The 20,577-nt window shown below is 43.4% G+C and overlaps 1 protein-coding gene across 2 annotated transcripts in view; it reads right to left on the reverse strand.

Moving 5' to 3' along the window:
- SPG11 (SPG11 vesicle trafficking associated, spatacsin) overlaps positions 1-20,577 on the reverse strand; it is a 573,976-nt gene that overhangs the window by 453,813 nt on the left and 99,586 nt on the right. The gene's annotated exons all lie outside the window — the stretch shown is intronic.

The following is a 20,577-nucleotide window of genomic DNA, read 5'->3' on the forward strand; positions in this document are numbered from 1 at the left end:
TGAAAGATACCCTGACACTCACAATAGGTACATAGACAGAAGCAGCATAGAAGTGTCATACACTCTCCCATGCACTAACAAGGAAGGAGCAGCAGCAATATATGCATTTTTAAACTTGAACACCCAATCCAAATGTGTTCAAAGAGCCCTGTGCTAGAAATCACCTTTTATCCATCAATTCATGCAGTCATACAAGTTGTCAATATGCATGCAGTGTGCTATGTTAGGTGAACACATCTAAGAAACATACATCTTGTTGGAAATTGGTGCAACAGTTTTGCAAAGATTTAATAGGGAAAAATGTATATTTCCATTAGTATACGCATCCGGATGTTGCACCAGTCCTGAAGAGATGCCATTCCCACCTGATCTCATCACACCCCTCAGATATGCCTCTTACCTAGCTGCTCTGACCCTCCAAGCAACATTCACCTCACACCATTCCCCTACGTGCCACTAACGCCAACCCTCAATACTACATTTCTGCTCCCCCAGCCTTTCCCCGGCACTACTTTCTGTAAAACCCCCATCATAAAAAGTCTCTGTTGCTAGGATAGTATTAAATGCCAGATACATACATTGATATGCAAATGCCCACATCTCACTGTTAAACATGCAATAATTAACTTAAGTGGCTGATAACTCTAACCCCCTCACTTCAACTCTCCGCTCTACAGCATTTGTTCTCCACTCTGGTACTCAATTCACAAGAGCCTCTGGATCCTCCTTCCACCCCATCCATTTCAGGGAATCAGAGAAAGGAGCAAAAGCTGATGAGGTATTTAATGCTCAATGACTGGAACCATGGGAAGGGCAAAGGCTGAGATCCTGCTCATTAGTATTCAAAAGCACAATTATTGGCAGTCTCCTCCCTCTATACAGTAGTACTGCTGAGCATGAAATTCAGCTCTGAACTTCCAGCCGTACCTCAGAAATGTCCAGTTTGCTAATTCAGGCATGGAGAGAAACTACAATTCTAACTCTTTATTAAAATCTGTTTGTATGAAAGTCTAGAAAAGGGCTCGGCTGAGCTTGTTACATGAAAGGTGCAGGCCTTCTTTAGTCCTCGGTCAGGCGCCTATATGATTAGTCAAGCATAGGGGGTGTGGCTCCCACAAAAGCATGGCTTGAATTGGCTGGCAGGGCCTTTGGGTTTTCAATAAAGGTATATGTCTATCAATTCAATTTTAAAGCTTTATTCGACATTTGTCATAAAAGCATACATCCTAACCCTATACAAATAAATACTAAAGTTAAAAATACTTTTAAAATACATATTAAACAACTGACAGTCGAATATTTCATGGCAATAAAATTCATAATTAATATCATTCTCTCAAAAGGAAAATGATTAGAATTCCGTATAAAAAGGTTATAAAACGTAACAATCGGCCTACATTAAATAGCATTTGACAATAGGGCACGGGTGCGAATTAACCAGGCCCACGCGAGAAATTTTGCCACAGCAATCACAAATGTTGGGGAACAGTCAGTTTCCAATATTCTCAATGCTGTCGATTGACTGCGAGTTCCAATGTTTAGACAGAGTGGTTTTAACCATTTACGCCTTGGGTTTACATATAAGGGGCAACAAAATAGTAAATGGGAAATGTGCTCTGTTTGTTCTTTGCAGTGATAGCAATGTTCATCCCATGTCGGAGACCAGTGTCTCTTAAAAGCATTTACTGGGAGAGTACCGACTCAGAATTGAAAATATAGTTTCCGATCATAAGGGCGTTCGATAATATCCCAGTAAAGTTCACACACTGGAAACATTTTCATATTCAAAAAACGAGATGACAGATTCGATGCACCGCTTTTACAATACATTGACGAAAAGACCATCTCCCAATACAATTCTTTTAATTTTGTTTTCGATGGAAAACTATTTACATCTGTGTTTCCCCATAAATGGTCCAATTTTAATTTTGCAAGGAGACCCCGCAGTTCTTTTAGCCATCCAATACAATGAAAGCAGTCATTCTCAACAACATCTAACAGGGCATTAACATAATGACTTAGTTCTGGGGTCACCATCAGACGCCTCCAATACAGCAGTGGTCGCTGCCGAGCTATATCCTCGATATTTTTCATACCGAGGTCCAATTTTAGTGGAATTGTAGGAGTACTTTGGGGGGCCATTACAAGTCCACGTAGGAATTTATTTTCCGCCCGCCCCATTTCTCCCAGATTTGAGAAGCCCCACAATTCGGAACCATATAGACAAGCACTCAATACTTTCAATTTATATATTTCAAGGGCACATTTTATAGGTTTTGTCAACGACTTTCTGTGTTTAAGGGCGACTACGCCTGCAAGCTGACTAAACTTTAACATTGCCGTGTTGATATGCGATTTCCATTTCATGTCGCCCTGCAAAATAATTCCTAGATATGAAAAGGCATCAACTTTCTCGAGTGCTGTACCCTTATACATTATTGTACCTTTAAACGTGGACCGGTGGTTGAGGCACATAAATTTAGTCTTGGAGGTATTTAGTTCAAGTCCCCGACTGTCACAAAATTCTCCAAAGGCGTCAACCACTTTTTGTAGTCCACTCGGTGTACGTGAAAGTAGAAGAGTGTCGTCTGCAAACATTAGGACGGGAGCACGGGAGTCTGCTATAGTTGGGGCATCACTTGGGAATTTATTCAAATGCTCGACTATGCCATTTATGTAAATTGAAAATAAGGTCGGCGCCAAAACACACCCTTGCCTCACCCCTCGCTCCACCGGAAAAGACTCAGTCACTTCTCCCTGATTGCCCCATCTAATTTTAGCAAAATTGTTTTCATGAAGTCGCACGAGGAGGGTAAGGAGTTCTTGACTTAAGCCCAAATCAGCCAAGGTCTGCCATAGTTTTTCTCTCGGGACCAGATCAAAAGCGGCTTTTAAGTCCACAAATACCGCATACAATGTACCTTTTTTTAGTGTGACATTTCTCCAGTAAATGGCTAGAAAGTAGAAAACCTGGTCAACACTACTAGTCAGGGGTCGAAACCCTGCTTGATATGGAGATAATATGTTTTTCTCGTCGATCCATTCTTGCAGTTTATTCTGGACCAGACGCCCCATAAGTTTTTGTGCGGTATCAATCAGACTAATAGGTCTGTAGTTTTTTGCCTGGGTTTTATCACCTTTTTTAAATATAGGGATGATTTCCGCTCCCTTCCATGAAGCGGGCACTTCCCCTCCCATAGCCACAGCATTGGACAGCCACATGAAGTAGGTACACCAAGACTTCCGATCAGATAAAAACACATCTGCCGGAATTCCATCCATTCCCGGCGCTTTTCCCCCTGCTATGCAATCCAGGGCCTTGCTGACATCTTTTTTGGTGAATATTTTGTGGTTAAAAAAGGTCATTTGAGGGGGGGGGACAAGGCTGTGCAATGGGTTGCGGGCATACTGTGGTTGGAAAAAGTCGATCCATGAATTTTTTGCAACATAATTTGTTGGTTGTAGTGCAAGACCTCCCCTATCCCATTTTACTGTGGCCCAAAATAACTTAGAGTCTTTGGCAGCACAGGCCAATTTGAGCTCTTGCCAACAATTCACATCCCATCGTTTCATTGCCTGTTTTTGAGTTAGTCTATAGCTGTCCCTCGCTTTCCTAACAGCTGCAGCATTCCCTTTTTTTAATTCAATACTTAACTTATGACGTGCCTGTCTGCAACTCATGTCATACCATCCGTGTCTTGGCTGTCCTTTTTAGGGCTCGGGCCTACGTCACACGAAGTGGGGCGGGGCTTCCGAGCTCTAATGTTATAAAAAAAAAAAAAGTTCAGAAAGGGCTGTGGGCTGCCGCATTCCAGAAAGCGCGCGGTTTTTGCGTGTGGTATTCTGCCATGTGAATGGTAATTGGTCCAGGCAAGGCTGTGTTTAAGTAAGGCTGCACGCCATAGGGCTTTGGAATTTTTTCAATGTCCACTTCCTGCATAAAGTGTTCGGACACGCGCAGAAGAATACATAAATCCTCAATTACCAGCTGTCCGAGGTGCCGGTAATTGAAGGCAGATGGTGCTGGGAGCGTGTGCACTGCTGTGTTTTTTTCCCTTGAGCTCTGTGTGCGCGCCGGCAAACCCGCGCCTGCTCTTTGACTGAGGTAGGCTAAACAAGCATTGGCAAAGCAAATAGGACTCTCCTATACAAAATCTGTTGGTTTTGTCAGGGATATGTTTAGCCATGTTGTACAGCAGCCTGGCTGCTATGCAGCACAGCTGAAAGTAAAAAAACAAACAAAGTGCTTTGATAAGCACTCGTGCCCACTCACCCGAACTCAAACTTTTAATGTCAAAATAGAAGATCACTTTAATTTACTGCCCTCATAACAGACCCCTTGCAGTAGCTCTCGTTGTCCTCTTACCAGATCCCTTGCATCTTCCCAGCTATTGCCAGATTCCTCACTCGCTCCCTGTCTCGTCACCATGACTCACTCTCTCCACCCTTTCATAAAAAAAACACTCCACCTCGCTTTCCTCTCACTGGGAGCCTCACATTTACTCTCACAGTCCGGTTACCAGATTCCTACTGCCGTTGCACCAGATCACTCATTGTACTATCATTCAGTGTCCTATCATTAGAGACTTGCTTCAGGCAGAGTAGGGAGGGCAGAGTAGGGAGGGCAGAGTAGGGAGGGCAGAGTAGGGAGTGCAGAGTAGGGAGAGGAGAAGTGAGTAGTGAGTAGAGTAGTGAGTAGTGAGTAGAGTAGTGAGTAGTGAGTAGAGTAGTGAGTAGTGAGTAGAGTAGTGAGTAGAGTAGTGAGTAGAGTAGTGAGTAGTGAGTAAAGTAGTGAGTAGTGAGTTGAGTAGTGAGTAGAGTAGTGAGTAGTGAGTTGAGTAGTGAGTAGAGTAGTGAGTAGAGTAGTGAGTAGAGTAGTGAGTAGTGAGTAGAGTAGTGAGTAGTGAGTAGTGAGTAGAGTAGTGAGTAGAGTAGAGTAGTGAGTAGAGTAGTGTAGTGAGTAGAGTAGTGAGTAGAGTAGTGAGTAGAGTAGTGAGTAGTGAGTGCAGAGTAGTGAGTAGTGAGTAGTGAGTAGAGCAGTGAGTAGAGTAGTGAGTAGAGTAGTGAGTAGAGTAGTGAGTAAAGTAGTGAGTGCAGAGTAGTGAGTAGAGAAGTGAGTAGAGTAGTGAGTAGTGAGTAGAGTAGTGAGTAGTGAGTAGAGTAGTGAGTAGTGAGTAGAGTAGTGAGTAGAGTGCAGAGTAGTGAGTAGTGAGTGCAGAGTAGTGAGTAGTGAGTGCAGAGTAGTGAGTAGTGAGTAGAGCAGTGAGTAGTGAGTAGAGCAGTGAGTAGAGTAGTGAGTAGTGAGTGCAGAATAGTGAGTAGAGTAGTGAGTAAGGTAGTGAGTAGAGTAGTGAGTAGAGTAGTGAGTAGAGTAGTGAGTAGTGAGTGCAGAGTAGTGAGTAGTGAGTGCAGTAGTGAGTAGAGTAGTGAGTAGAGTAGTGAGTAGAGTAGTGAGTGCAGAGTAGTGAGTAGAGTAGTGAGTAGAGTAGTGAGTAGAGTAGTGAGTAGAGTAGTGAGTAGAGTAGTGAGTAGAGTAGTGAGTGCAGAGTAGTGAGTAGTGAGTGCAGAGTAGTGAGTAGAGTAGTGAGTAGAGTAGTGAGTAGAGTAGTGAGTAGTTAGTGCAGAGTAGTGAGTAGAGTAGTGAGTAGAGTAGTGAGTAGAGTAGTGAGTAGAGTAGTGAGTAGAGTAGTGAGTGCAGAGTAGTGAGTAGTGAGTAGAGTAGTGAGTAGTGAGTGCAGAGTAGTGAGTAGAGTAGTGAGTAGAGTAGTGAGTAGAGTAGTGAGTAGAGTAGTGAGTAGAGTAGTGAGTAGAGTAGTGTGCAGAGTAGTGTGCAGAGTAGTGTGCAGAGTAGTGTGCAGAGTAGTGAGTAGTGAGTGCAGAGTAGTGAGTAGTGAGTGCAGAGTAGTGAGTAGTGAGTAGAGTAGTGAGTAGAGTAGTGAGTAAAGTAGTTTGTAGAGTAGTGAGTAGAGAGTGCAGAGTAGTGAGCAGTGAGTGCAGAGTAGTGAGCAGTGAGTGCAGAGTAGTGAGTAGCGAGTAGAGTAGTGAGTAGTGAGTAGAGTAGTGAGTAGAGTAGTGAGTAGAGTAGTGAGTGCAGAGTAGTGAGTAGTGAGTGCAGAGTAGTGAGTAGAGTAGTGAGTAGAGTAGTGAGTAGAGTAGTGAGTAGTGAGTGCAGAGTAGTGAGTAGTGAGTAGAGTAGTGAGTAGAGTAGTGAGTAGTGAGTGCAGAGTAGTGAGTGCAGAGTAGTGAGTAGAATAGTGAGTAGAGTAGTGAGTAGAGTAGTGAGTGCAGAGTAGTGAGTAGTGAGTAGAGTAGTGAGTTGTGAGTGCAGAGTAGTGAGTAGAGTAGTGAGTAGTGAGTAGAGTAGTGAGTAGAGTAGTGAGTACAGTAGTGAGTAGAGTAGTGAGTAGTGAGTGCAGAGTAGTGAGTAGTGAGTAGAGTAGTGAGTAGAGTAGTGAGTAGAGTAGTGAGTAGAGTAGTGAGTATGGAGTGCAGAGTAGTGAGTAGTGAGTAGAGTAGTGAGTAGAGTAGTAGAGTAGTGAGTAGAGTAGTGAGTAGTGAGTGCAGAGTAGTGAGTAGAGTAGTGAGTAGTGAGTAGAGTAGTGAGTAGAGTAGTGAGGTGAGTAGTGAGTAGTGAGTATAGTGAGTAGAGTAGTGAGTAGAGTAGTGTGCAGAGTAGTGAGTAGTGAGTGCAGAGTAGTGAGTAGTGAGTAGAGTAGTGAGTAGAGTAGTGAGTGCAGAGTAGTGAGTAGTGAGTGCAGAGTAGTGAGAGAAGTAGTGAGTAGAGTAGTGAGGTGAGTAGTGAGTAGTGAGTGCAGAGTAGTGAGTAGAGTAGTCATTAGTGAGTAGAGTAGTGAGTAGAGTAGTCATTAGTGAGTAGAGTAGTGAGGTGAGTAGAGTAGTGAGTAAAGTAGTGAGTGCAGAGTAGTGAGTAGAGAAGTGAGTAGAGTAGTGAGTAGTGAGTAGAGTAGTGAGTAGTGAGTAGAGTAGTGAGTAGAGTAGTGAGTAGTGAGTAGAGTAGTGAGTAGAAAGTAGTGAGTAGAGTAGTGAGTAGAGTAGTGAGTGGAGAGTAGTGAGTAGTGAGCAGAGTAGTGAGCAGAGTAGTGAGTAGTGAGCAGAGTAGTGAGTAGTGAGTGCAGAGTAGTGAGTAGAGTAGTGAGTAGTGTAGTGAGTAGAGTAGTGAGTAGAGTAGTGAGTAGAGTAGTGAGTAGAGTAGTGAGTAGAGTAGTGAGTAGAGTAGTGAGTGCAGAGTAGTGAGTAGTGAGTAGAGTAGTGAGTAGAGTAGAGTAGTGAGTAGTGAGTAGAGTAGTGAGGTGAGTAGTGAGTAGAGTAGTGTGTAGAGTAGTGAGTAGTGAGTGCAGAGTAGTGAGTAGTGAGTGCAGAGTAGTGAGTAGTGAGTAGACTAGTGAGTAATGAGTGCAGAGTAGTGAGTAGAGTAGTGAGTAGAGTAGTGAGTAGAGTAGTGAGTAGAGTAGTGAGTAGAGTAGTGTGCAGAGTAGTGTGCAGAGTAGTGTGCAGAGTAGTGTGCAGAGTAGTGTGCAGAGTAGTGAGTAGTGAGTGCAGAGTAGTGAGTAGTGAGTGCAGAGTAGAGAGTAGTGAGTAGAGTAGTGAGTAGAGTAGTGAGTAGAGTAGTTTGTAGAGTAGTGAGTAGAGTGTGCAGAGTAGTGAGCAGTGAGTGCAGAGTAGTGAGCAGTGAGTGCAGAGTAGTGAGTAGTGAGTAGAGTAGTGAGTAGTGAGTAGAGTAGTGAGTAGAGTAGTGAGTAGAGTAGTGAGTGCAGAGTAGTGAGTAGTGAGTGCAGAGTAGTGAGTAGAGTAGCGAGTAGTGAGTAGAGTAGTGAGTAGAGTAGTGAGTAGTGAGTGCAGAGTAGTGAGTAGTGAGTAGAGTAGTGAGTAGTGAGTATTGAGTAGTGAGTGCAGAGTAGTGAGTGCAGAGTAGTGAGTAGAATAGTGAGTAGAGTAGTGAGTAGTGAGTAGAGTAGTGAGTGCAGAGTAGTGAGTAGAATAGTGAGTAGAGTAGTGAGTAGTGAGTAGAGTAGTGAGTAGAGTAGTGAGTAGAGTAGTGAGTAGAGTAGTGAGTGCAGAGTAGTGAGTAGTGAGTGCAGAGTAGTGAGTAGAGTAGCGAGTAGTGAGTAGAGTAGTGAGTAGAGTAGTGAGTAGTGAGTGCAGAGTAGTGAGTAGTGAGTAGAGTAGTGAGTAGTGAGTATTGAGTAGTGAGTAGTGAGTATTGAGTAGTGAGTGCAGAGTAGTGAGTGCAGAGTAGTGAGTAGAATAGTGAGTAGAGTAGTGAGTAGTGAGTAGAGTAGTGAGTGCAGAGTAGTGAGTAGTGAGTAGAGTAGTGAGTAGTGAGTAGAGTAGTGAGTACAGTAGTGAGTAGAGTAGTGAGTAGTGAGTGCAGAGTAGTGAGTAGAGTAGTGAGTAGAGTAGTGAGTAGTGAGTAGAGTAGTGAGTAGAGTAGTGAGTATGGAGTGCAGAGTAGTGAGTAGAGTAGTGAGTAGTGAGTAGAGTAGTGAGTAGAGTAGTGAGTAGTGAGTGCAGAGTAGTGAGTAGAGTAGTGAGTAGTGAGTAGAGTAGTGAGTAGAGTAGTGAGGTGAGTAGTGAGTATAATGAGTAGAGTAGTGAGTAGAGTAGTGAGTATTGAGTATAGTGAGTTGAGTAGTGAGTAGAGTAGTGAGTAGAGTAGTGTGCAGAGTAGTGAGTAGTGAGTGCAGAGTAGTGAGTAGTGAGTAGAGTAGTGAGTAGAGTAGTGAGTGCAGAGTAGTGAGTAGTGAGTGCAGAGTAGTGAGTAGAGTAGTGAGAGAAGTAGTGAGTAGAGTAGTGAGTAGAGTAGTGAGGTGAGTAGTGAGGTGAGTAGTGAGTAGAGTAGTCATTAGTGAGTAGAGTAGTGAGTAGAGTAGTCATTAGTGAGTAGAGTAGTGAGTAGAGTAGTGAGGTGAGTAGAGTAGTGAGTAAAGTAGTGAGTGCAGAGTAGTGAGTAGAGAAGTGAGTAGAGTAGTGAGTAGTGAGTAGAGTAGTGAGTAGAGTAGTGAGTAGTGAGTAGAGTAGTGAGTAGTGAGTAGAAAGTAGTGAGTAGAGTAGTGAGTAGTGAGTAGAGTAGTGAGTGGAGAGTAGTGAGTAGTGAGCAGAGTAGTGAGCAGAGTAGTGAGTAGTGAGCAGAGTAGTGAGCAGACTAGTGAGTAGTGAGTGCAGAGTAGTGAGTAGAGTAGTGAGTAGTGTAGTGAGTAGAGTAGTGAGTAGAGTAGTGAGTAGAGTAGTGAGTAGAGTAGTGAGGTGAGTAGTGATTAGAGTAGTGAGTAGTGAGCAGAGTAGTGAGTAGTGAGTGCAGAGTAGTGAGTAGTGAGTAGAGTAGTGAGTAGAAAGTAGTGAGTAGAGTAGTGAATAGAGTAGTGAGTAGTGAGTAGAGTAGTGAGTAGAGTAGTGGGTAGAGTAGTGAGTAGAGTAGTGAGTAGAGTAGTGAGTAGAGTAGTGAGTAGAGTAGTGAGTAGAGTAGTGAGTGCAGAGTAGTGAATAGTGAGTAGAGTAGTGAGTAGAGTAGTGAGTAGTGAGTGCAGAGTAGTGAGTAGAGTAGTGAGTAGTGAGTAGAGTAGTGAGTAGAGTAGTGAGGTGAGTAGAGTAGAGTAGTGAGTGCAGAGAAGTGAGTAGTGAGTAGAGAAGTGAGTAGTGAGTAGAGTAGTGAGTAGTGAGTAGAGTAGTGAGGTGAGTAGTGAGTATAGTAGTCAGTAGTCAGTAGAGTAGTGAGTAGAATAGTGAGGTGAGTAGAGTAGTGAGTAAAGTAGTGAGTGCAGAGTAGTGAGTAGAGAAGTGAGTAGTGAGTAGAGTAGTGAGTAGTGAGTAGAGTAGTGAGTAGTGAGTAGAGTAGTGAGTAGAGAGTAAAGTAGTGAGTGCAGAGTAGTGAGTAGAGTAGTGAGTAGTGAGTGCAGAGTAGTGAGTGGAGAGTAGTGAGTAGAGTAGTGAGTAGTGAGCAGAGTAGTGAGTAGTGAGTGCAGAGTAGTGAGTAGAGTAGTGAGTAGAGTAGTGAGTAGTGAGTAGAGTAGTGAGTAGTGAGTGCAGAGTAGTGAGTAGTGAGTAGAGTAGAGTAGTGAGTAGGACATCACAGGCAGCAGCTGTGCAAGCTTCTTACACTCACAAGGAGACCACAGGCAGCTGAGTTGCAAGCTTCTCCCACTCACAAGAAGGACATCACAAACAGCAGCGGTGCAAGCTTCTCACACTCACAAGAAGGACATCACAAACAGCAGCGGTGCAAGCTTCTCACACTCACAAGGAGACCACAGGCAGCTGAGGTGCAAGCTTCTCCCACTCACAAGAAGGACATCACAAGCAGCAGCGGTGCAAGCTTCTCACACTCACAAGAACGACATCACAGGCAGCAGCAGTGCAAGCTACTTACACTCACAAGGAGACGACAGGCAGCAGAGGTGCAAGCTTCTCACACTCGCAAGAACGACATCACAAGCAGCAGTGGTGCAAGCTTCCCTTACACACTCACAGCAGGTACTGTGCCAAGGCAGCAGCAGCAACAGAGCAAGAGTCCCTTACAAAGAACAGGCACAGCACAGAGATGCACAATGCAATCTTCTCATACTCACAGGCAGCAGCGGTGCAAGCTTCTCACACTCACACGAAGGACATCACAGGCAGCAGCTGTGCAAGCTTGTTACACTCACAAGGATACCACAGGCAGCTGAGGTGCAAGCTTCTCCCACTCACAAGAAGGACATCACAAGCAGCAGCGGTGCAAGCTTCCCTCACACACTCACAGCAGGTACTGTGCCAAGGCAGCAGCAGCAACAGAGCAAGAGTCCCTTATAAAGAACAGGCACAGCACAGAGATGCACAATGCAATCTTCTCATACTCACAGGCAGCAGCTGTGCAAGCTTCTCACACTCACAAGAACGACATCACAGGCAGCAGCAGTGCAAGCTTCTTACACTCACAAGAAGGACATCACAGGCAGCAGCAGTGCAAGCTTCTTACACTCACAAGGAGACCACAGGCAGCAGAGGTGCAAGCTTCTCACACTCACAAGAAGGACAACACAGGCAGTAACGGTGCAATATTCTCACACTCACAAGGAAATCACTGGCAGTACACACCACATGAACACACTCCATAACACATAGCAACAATACATTGGCATTTACAATGCCATTAGCTCAAACTCAAATAAATCCGAGCCCGATTGCATTTCTAATGCTTGTTTCACACTGTTTGTATCTACAGTTTTGGTGAAGAAGGTTTGGAGTTTACCAAACAGGTTTTTGTGTACCTCCATCATTTGGTTATGAAAATTTGGACTCCCACAGTGGTATTTGATGTTATTTAATTCCGCTTTGACTACCTTTTTAATATCCTCTAGCTTTGCTTCATCATCTATCATCGTTTTCCATTTCAGGAAACGCTGATTATTTGAGGACACTACATCCTGCGTCACCCGCGCAGTTTTGTTAAGATGTTTCACTGGATTAGTGTAAGCGTAAATGGTCAGACACAGGGGATTATGGTCGCTTTCCATTCTTATTTTTACAACCATATCTATCACTTTGCTCCAAGCCCTCACATCTACTAAAATGTAATCAATTCTACTAGATGCTCGGCCATTGTCAAATGTGTTGCTACCTTTTAGGTCGGAGGCTGTGCGGCCGTTTGCTGCTCTCATGCCGTATGCTAGGCAAAAGCTCTTTAACTGAATTGCCACAGCACTCCATCTTTTAATTATGGGAACCTCTAACTGGGGTATTCCCCACTTCATATCCTCTTCTTCTGACAGAATCTTGTCCTCCTCACCCAAGGGTTCAAAAGTGCAATTGAAATCCCCACCCACAATAATATGTTTTTGGGGAGTTAACAATTGGACATCCTGTTCTAGGAGTGAAACTACTTCTGACATTTTGCCAGCGGTGACCCCCCTAGCATAGACATTGTACAGGACAAGGTCTTGGCCACTATTCCAGCTAATATTAAGTGCCAAGATGTCATTTGATGCTAGAGATCTTCGAGTTATAATACAGTTCAGTGATTGGCGAATCCAAATTATTAAACCTCCGGAGGGGCGACCTATGCGATTACTAATTGCTGGTATAAAAAAATTTAAATATCCCTGGCGGAAGACTGGGTTTATCGACCAAGTTTCTTGCAACATGATTATATCATATTGGTCAATAAAATCAAGCTATTCTGTTGTGTCTATCTTATTCACTATGCCTGCTATGTTCCACGAGATGAGGGTCAGTGAGGGCTCTCCAAGGTGTGCCCCTAAATTCCCCCGCTCCTCGTCCTTTCTGGCCAGGTCAGTATTTATTAATTCTGTAGATGGTTTTACGCCTACTAAATCTTCTGGCCCTCCATTTATTTGAAGTGTCTGCGGGATAGTTAGCTGATGTTTTTGCCTTATGAGTCAGTCGCATTCGTTTAAATTAGAAAGGGCGGAAAATCTGTTTTCCAAGTTCAACCCCTGATTATATGCTTGAACATTCCCCGCCCTTCTACCACCCGCAACTGACCACTTGGTCCTTAGTACACTTGATTTTACCACTAGACCTCTTCTACTTCTATTGAAGTAGTCCAGCGTGAGAGGTATTAGATCTGCTGATCTCCTTTGAGGGGGGAATAGATTTAGCAAAATCTCAGATAAAACTTCTGGCCCCTTGAGGTTCACTACCACACAGTCCCCTGCAAATATCTTGGGTTTATTCCCTATCCACTTTACTCGTCTAGCTGATACCAGGTCCTCTGCCAACTTTTCCTTGCCCCATGGGGAAATATGCATATTATTACCCAACCATTGTAGTGCTTTATGTAGCAGCGAAGCTGGCAATTCAATCTGGCCTACATTCAAGGGTGGGACGTTAGCAAGAACTAAAATCAGGGGTGATGCTTCGACGATTAGCTCCATATGGCCTATTTCTTTATTGCATTCTTGATCAGTGGCATTCCCTATATTATCTGTGGAGCCAACAACAACAGGGATATCTAGTTGTATATCAGGGTTTGAGCTGGTTAGCTGTATGGGAGCTGGCCTATCTACTATTCCTCCCTGAACGTTTACCAAGAATTGTTTTTCTTCAATTTTCTTCGATACCAGACTCGGTAATTCCCCCACATTCTCGTTAGTTATTTTTAGGAGTGATTCTAATTTACCAACTTTATCTGTAAGCTGGTCGATTTTAGACAACAATGGTTTGATGATCCTGCTTAATTTAGTATCCAGCATACCCATAAGCTTTTTTATAAAGGCCTCATCCCATGCTGTACTATCATTAGATTCTCCCCGTTTACCTACTGTCACACTTTTATGCGGGGGTGTTGCTGGTCTTTTTCGATTGGACCGTAGACCTTCTCGTTTAGGAGGAATCTCAACATTCCCTTTCGCCACTCTAGGGGCGGGTACAGGTACCAGCGGAGATGGACAATCCTCAATTAACTCTAAATCATTCTGAAAAACCTCTATGTCATCTCCAAGTGTTGGGTCAACAATGATATCTAAATTATGGACTATGGGATCATTTTGCATCAAGTTAACATCATTTTGCTGTAAAGAAGTATCACTTGTGACTTCTAAGTCCATCATATTAGTAACTAAGTTCTCCCTTAAGGAAGATGTTGAAGAGGTACTAAGACCCAGAGAGGACCTCCGCTCATTATTTATTTTTGCAACCACTTGCACTAAGTAATTGTCCATGGTATTTGCAGGAACAATAGGATTTTTTTGTTTAGACATGTATTTAACCAAACACACAACAGATATAATGTGTAATCCCAATACACCTTTACCCAAGACTATCAGGTTAGGCACCGATGGTGACCAAGTTAATATTGAAGAAGTTTTACCAGGGGTTCTCGTCCAGTCCAGTCGTGGCCAGTCTTGGACTGTCTTAGACTGTACCGCCCTTGTCCCGGGCTTCTCCCGGCGCCGACCGCGCGCGTACCGCGATGCGCGGAGCTGTTCCAGGCTTTATCCCACCTGTGGGGGGCGTGACGGGGAGGCGGCTTCAGGCCCCGATGGATTGTGGGCGTTGGTGTTCTGAGCCCCCTCGCTAGCCACGTTACCCCAGCTACGAGTGTTTCCCGCGAAGCGGGAAACGCGAGAGGTGTCGGTGCAGGCAGGCGCTGTCAGCAAACAGGCAACAAAGGACAGTATGGGCCGCAAGTCTTCTTCAATCAAGGTGCCATGTGGTCCGCTTTTCAAATGCAACAGCAAGGTCTCCCACAATGCACAGAGCTGCTCCAGGCTTTATCCCACCTGTGGGGGGCGTGACGGGGAGGCGGCTTCAGGCCCGATGGATTGTGGCCGTTGGTGTTCTGAGCCCCCTCGCTAGCCACGTTACCCCAGCTGCGAGTGTTTCCCGCGAAGCGGGAAACGCGAGAGGTGTCGGTGCAGGCAGGCGCTGTCAGCAAACAGGCAACAAAGGACAGTATGGGCCGTAAGTCTTCTTCAATCAAGGTGCCCTGTGGTCCGTTTTTCAAATGCAACAGCAAGGTCTATCAACCAGCAGGGGAACAGTGAAGGACACAGACTCTGACCAAATCTGTCCCAAACAAGCTGTACAATAAGCCATTAGGTGGCAAAGGCGTAATACCCTTCCCTTACAACATGCCAATTAATGTAACCACCCAAAGGAATAACCGTGCCATGCTTATACCACTGTGTACTGCAGTATCACGTGGTGGAGTTGGTGCCATTTTTGCCTTGGTGAAGAAAGAAGATGGTACCGCAACATGATTGCATGTAAATTCACACGTTTTCCTCAAATTACATTGTCAGTGTTACAATTTAATGGAATTTTTTTTATTGAATTATGGTTTTAACATTGGTTTGTTTGTTTTATCAAAACCTTTTGGAGGAATGTCCTTTTTCTCGAAAAAGCCTATGTTTATTCATTTTCATACTATTTTCTACTTGCGCATGCAAAGTAGCAGTTTAGAATATTGATTTTTGTCATATCAACTGTCATTCTAACTGAAAGGCAGCAGAGGAACCATTACTACAAGACTTCTGTTCGCTTCATCAGTCAGACAAAAAGGTAAAGTTAATTATTTGCTGACACAATCGGCTCTAAATATAGTGTTTCTTTTGCGTGCATTAAACAGAATAGACCCTATGTGTCTTTTGTGTTCTATTACGGAGCCAACAACTCTGAAAAGAAATAGTAGCAAAATATATTAAATCCCAGCGTGGTAGACTGTTGTTAACTACAGAAGAGAGAAAAGTTACAAAGAGAAAGTCTTCTGGAAATGCACTCAATAGCAAAGGGCAAACTGTCAGGGACATGCCTGCTTCTAAAATTGCAGGTGCAATTTTAACGTTACTGCCGGTTTTACGATAAATTGTTCGGAAGTTATATTTCTAGTGCCATTATTTAAAAATAAATATTTTACAACTGTTGCTTTGTTGTTTAAAATTCACTAAATACTAATTGTACTGTAGTTTCGAAAAACTGTGTTTTCATTCAAATGCACCTTTACATTTTTCGATTTATATGCATATTCATTAAAATGTTCCACTAATTTTTGATGTTTTGGTGTTTTGTTATAAACGACTTTCCTTCAATAAGGTTTTCCAGGACTTCGTTTACTCCAATGTGCGTTCTATGTTTTTGTTTTTCTATGAATGTACCCCTCAGGAAACCTTGCATTGCCGTACTCATTTGTACCACTTTAATACATGTTTGTCAGAGTGCTCCTCTGCCAGGGGCAAATAAGCAACAATTTAAAACAAATAGTGTGACAGGTGTGCCATGGAACAGCTTAAGCTAGGCATGCTTTCTGCTAGGAGGTGGTATTGCTTTCTAAAGAGGTTCTACAAGTATAGCAATTTTCTGTGCATTGAGAGAGGCTGCCCTCCCAGGAATGGAACAGGCTTCATCCAGGATCACGGGGTCTGTCATAAGGGGGTTAGAGGATATAGAAACACTTGACTTTAGTGAAGGACCCGGTGCTAGCAAGATAAAAGTTTGTTATCTGATGTGGGGCAGAAATGTTAAAGGGGAGTAATGCGGAAATTGCACCCAAGAAAGAAATTACATAAAACAACGAAATGAATAAAGACAGGTCCTACAATATAGAAAGGAAGTAAACAGTGAAATCATTCCCGGATCTATGCTTATGTAGATCATTGTAGTATCTTACACCTCTGTCCATACTTGTCCCTCTCCTCTTTCATCCCATGCAATTCCTCTAGAATGTTACAGTGTGATGATGCTCAGTGGAATATTGGGTGTCTCTCAAGAAAGGCACAGTTTAGATGGGCTGAGCTGCCTGCTGGCTGCTCTTGTACATTATTACTTCTGGACTCAACTACTTATCTTCAATAAACCAACCTGAAATACCTCATCGTGTCTGGCCTCATTACTACAATGTTATGGCGACGATTTGATCTTACCCTCTACGTGCTGAACTCAAGAGGTCGATCTTCAATAAGGCAAGATATTCAAAGCTTTATCAATCTTCAATTTCCAAACTGTGACTCTGGCACCGAGCCCCACCAGTGACCACTACACAGGTCGCCCCCAACCTACACTCGCCAGATCCTTCTTCAACTCAACTGTGTTCTCAACATCTTCAAGGGAAATCTACACTACTCCAACCTCAACACTACAACAGCAGCACCTCAACAAGGAAGGTAACTGGTGGTTGCCTGAGTGTCTCCCGTGCGTAGTAAGGTGTTCAAGTTCTGCACATATCAAATTCAATCAAATAAAAAATAGGCCAGGTCCTCCTGCTTGTGTCTCCCTGCTCCTTCCCAGTTCCTGCTACCTCCAGGTTCCCACTGTCTACTAGTTCCTGCTGCTTTCCTGCGTGCTGTGTTTTGCCGGGAACAAGTGTGGTCAGGAGTTTATGTGCAGTGCTGGAGCGGCGTGGGAAAGAGTTTGTGTTCAACAACGGAGCGGTAGTCCAGTGTCTCGACACTACACTAACCGACTGAAGCCAGTTTTGTTGGTGGTCTAGTGTGGTGGGCGATTCATGTTAAGTTTCTCAACCAAACAAGACAAGTTAATGACTTGAGTGGCGAGTCTATTTCTTATTTTTTATTTTTGAAGCCAGCCATATTTTCCACGTCTGCCAGTTAAATCACCCGTTTCAATATTTGACACGAGCCATGCACGGTGCAGGCTCTTCCCTCGTGCACTTTTTCAAAAGATGCGTCAATTAAGCCTCTGCATGTGCAGCCCTACCTGCCGGTATCCAGTGAAGCCTCTCTGGATCCCTTGTGACGGCTCCACTCGGTGGGATCGTCTTCTCTACATTGAGGTCTTGGACTTCGTCTGCTGGTGATGTTCGTGTGTACGGACGCGCCGTGAGCCACCCTGCGGGTCGCACACAACGTGCCACAATTTTGAAGTTTTCATAGTGTCCACTTTTCTTTTTGCTAACCACTCTACTTTGCCAATCACGTTCTATGCGCTTGCACGGATGTGCAATGTGCGGTGTTTTGAACGCAGAACATGTTCCTGTCAACACAACATCGTTCTAGATTCCTACAATGTGCGTTTTCTGACGCTCATCGATGAAGGTGCCTATAGTGGACTGTGGGCACTACTTCAAGTTCGTTTGGTGAGTGGCGTTTTGCCTTCCGGATCTTTTCAGACATTATAAAAACATTTCTTCATTTCAGGTGTTCCAATAACTAAAAAAAGTGCACACCTGTGAGAATTTCTGTTGTCTACGAGGGAGTCAGTGTCTTAAAGTTTAAATTGCGTGATACATATTTCGACAAGTTCTACAATACTATTAATGCATCCCACACCATCAGCCGCGGGCCGTGGAGGGAGTTACGGTGGGGCAGGGAGGCGGGGAGGGGGAGGGGCAGGGTGGAGGGTGCTAAAAACCGGCATATGGATAATTGCAGGTAAGTAAACAATTTAATTAATAAAACGAATTTGGTAGTGCGCCTTGCATCGCAAAATGCAATGCAGTGCGCACTACGAAATTTGTTTTATTAATTAAATAGTTTACTTACCTGCAATTATCCATATGCCGGTTTTTTGCACCCTCCACCCTGCACCTCCCCGCCTCCCTGCCCCATCGTAACTCCCTCCACGGCCCGCGGCTGCACACCATGTTTCTATTTCCTCGAGTGTTCACAAGATTTGGTGATGGGTATTTCTGTTTAACAATGGGGTACTTGTTTGACCCTGGTTTTGGGGTTGCGTATCCCTGGTTACATGTATATGTTTACGCCCTCTCAAGAATTCAATATCACGTGTTTTCCAGTTAAGTCTGTTTCTAGCGCTATGTCAATGACATTCTTACTTGGCTTACTGTTTCTTACGTTTCTAGGCCTAATTCAAGGACATGTCTTTACGTGCCTTGTTCTTTCCTCAATGTCGCTGTGGTGTATGTCTAGGCCACTGGTCACACATGTCTACCTGAGCACAACTTCTCCTCATGTGCCTTTCAAAGGGAGGTTTTTCTCGCGTTTCTGGCACTATGTCGAGGTCATGTTTTTATAGAGCATGCTGTTTCTCACGATTCTAGCACTATGTCAAAGACCAAGCTTCGCTGTGTTCTCTTTGTAGCTCAATGTGCTCAATTTCAAATGCTATTTTTTTGCTTGTGCATGGTTTGGCCAGTGCTGTTTTTTTTCAAAAATGGCAGTTTAAGGTTAACCATTACATGACCTTGTCCTCAAACATTCGCAGTATGGTATGTTATGTCTTCCAATTTAGTTTAATGGGGTATATGTATATATATATATTATATATATATATATATATATATATATATATATTATATATATATATATATATATATATATATATATGACCCTAGTTACATGCTCCCAAGTTTTCGATTATGCAATTATCAATGTACTTGCATGTGTTCAATTACTCCATTATCTCAATGTACATGCATGCATGCAGTATTTCCTAGTAGGGAATGCATACCCTAATTAACTTATCAATTTGCATGCATTTCAGTAGTATTCCCTTGTTGGGATTACATTGTGTAGTACTTACCGCTGTACTCACGGTTTCAAATGGTCACTCTCAACAGTTCAATTAGTCGATTTTTCAATGTTTTTCAATGTGTGACCTTTTGAGGTTGTCGATATGGGGGTTCATACCTCTCAATTCTTCAATGTTTCTTCAATATAACCTTCACTAGGTTGTGGGGTTATTCTTCTCAATGTTTCAATCTGTGACCCTTTACGAGGTCGTCTCGATATGGGTGTTATCCCTTTCTATTGCTCAATATGTGACCTGTTACTTTGTAATTATATTCCAAAGTTGTCTACATTATATTATTTTGCTGTTTTAACAGGGTAGTATGAAGGATCTTTTGTTGTTCTTTCCTCTGCTTCTCTGTTTGCTATTTCCATTTTTTTCAATGCCTGTCTCCTTTCATACTTTTCCTGCCAGTGGGTGTGTCTGGAGTAGTTCTTGGGTTTCTCTTTCCATATTCTTTCTTGTTGTTTTATGGAGAAGGGAGGATGAGTTCTTATTCATGTGTTCGTACCCTTCGGTGGGTTCCTCCCACTCTTTCTACCTTCTTGTTCCTTGTTGTTGGGTTAGGGAAGAAAGGGAGATATGTAGTATCTTACACCTCTGTCCATACTTGTCCTTCTCCTCTTTCATCACATGCAATTCCTCTAGAATGTTACAGTGTGATGATGCTCAGTGGAATGTTGGGTGTCTCTCAAGAAAGGCACAGTTTAGATGGGCTGAGCTGCCTGTTGGCTGCTCCTGGTGGGCTTGTACATTATTACTTCTGGACTCAACTACTTATCTTCAATAAACCAAGCAGCAATACCTCAACGTGTCCAGCCTCATTACTACAATTATCAAATGGAGTAGAGCAATATCAAGACATATATCCAATCCACTGTCTGTCCCGTGAAGAGGGAATAAAGGGAAAAGAACCAATAACAAAGAAAGAACCAATAGAGGCTATTAGAAACTAAGTGGGAAAAGAGGCCATTGGAAACAACGAAAGATGTAAAAGAGGCCATTAGACCGGTCCTTGGAAAAAGCGCTTGACCCTGATGGCTCATGTCAAATTCTTAATGACAACATGACATTTCTTTTGGCTATACTGTTAAATGTATTCCTCGTGTAGAGGGGTCAATGGATAGAGCTGTATCAGGACAAAATAAAGTCCTCTTGATTGCAGCTCACATTGTTTGATATCCTTGTAAAATTAAAGTGTTCACTAATCAACAAGGAAAGAGAATTGAAGATTAACTTCCACATACGATCCACCCAGATCAGTCATAATTTATGGCATGCAATATTAACTACTCATAAGGAAAATGCATTATCACTTGGAATGAAGCTTCCGGGAAAAAGTCAGCGTAACATGCTGGTACTGGGTGAAAGGTTTTCTGTGCCAAGAATGCCCCCTTTAGTCCTGGCATGTGTAGATGGACAGACAACTGTTACATTAAACAAGATACTGATGCAGAGTTCCCTACTGCGAGCTCCACACTCAATCTATGAAGAGTCAGAGGTGATCATAAGCTGACTATGTAGGCAGAAGGGATATCCCACTGTAAATATGGGAGCATAAACCCACCATCACAAAAATAGCATTAAAGATGGACAGTCATTTTGGCTACGATATTTTGGTAGCACAATATTAAA

Source organism: Lissotriton helveticus, chromosome 3_1, assembly GCF_964261635.1.
Source record: "Lissotriton helveticus chromosome 3_1, aLisHel1.1, whole genome shotgun sequence".
NCBI classification, from domain to species: Eukaryota; Metazoa; Chordata; class Amphibia; order Caudata; family Salamandridae; genus Lissotriton; species Lissotriton helveticus.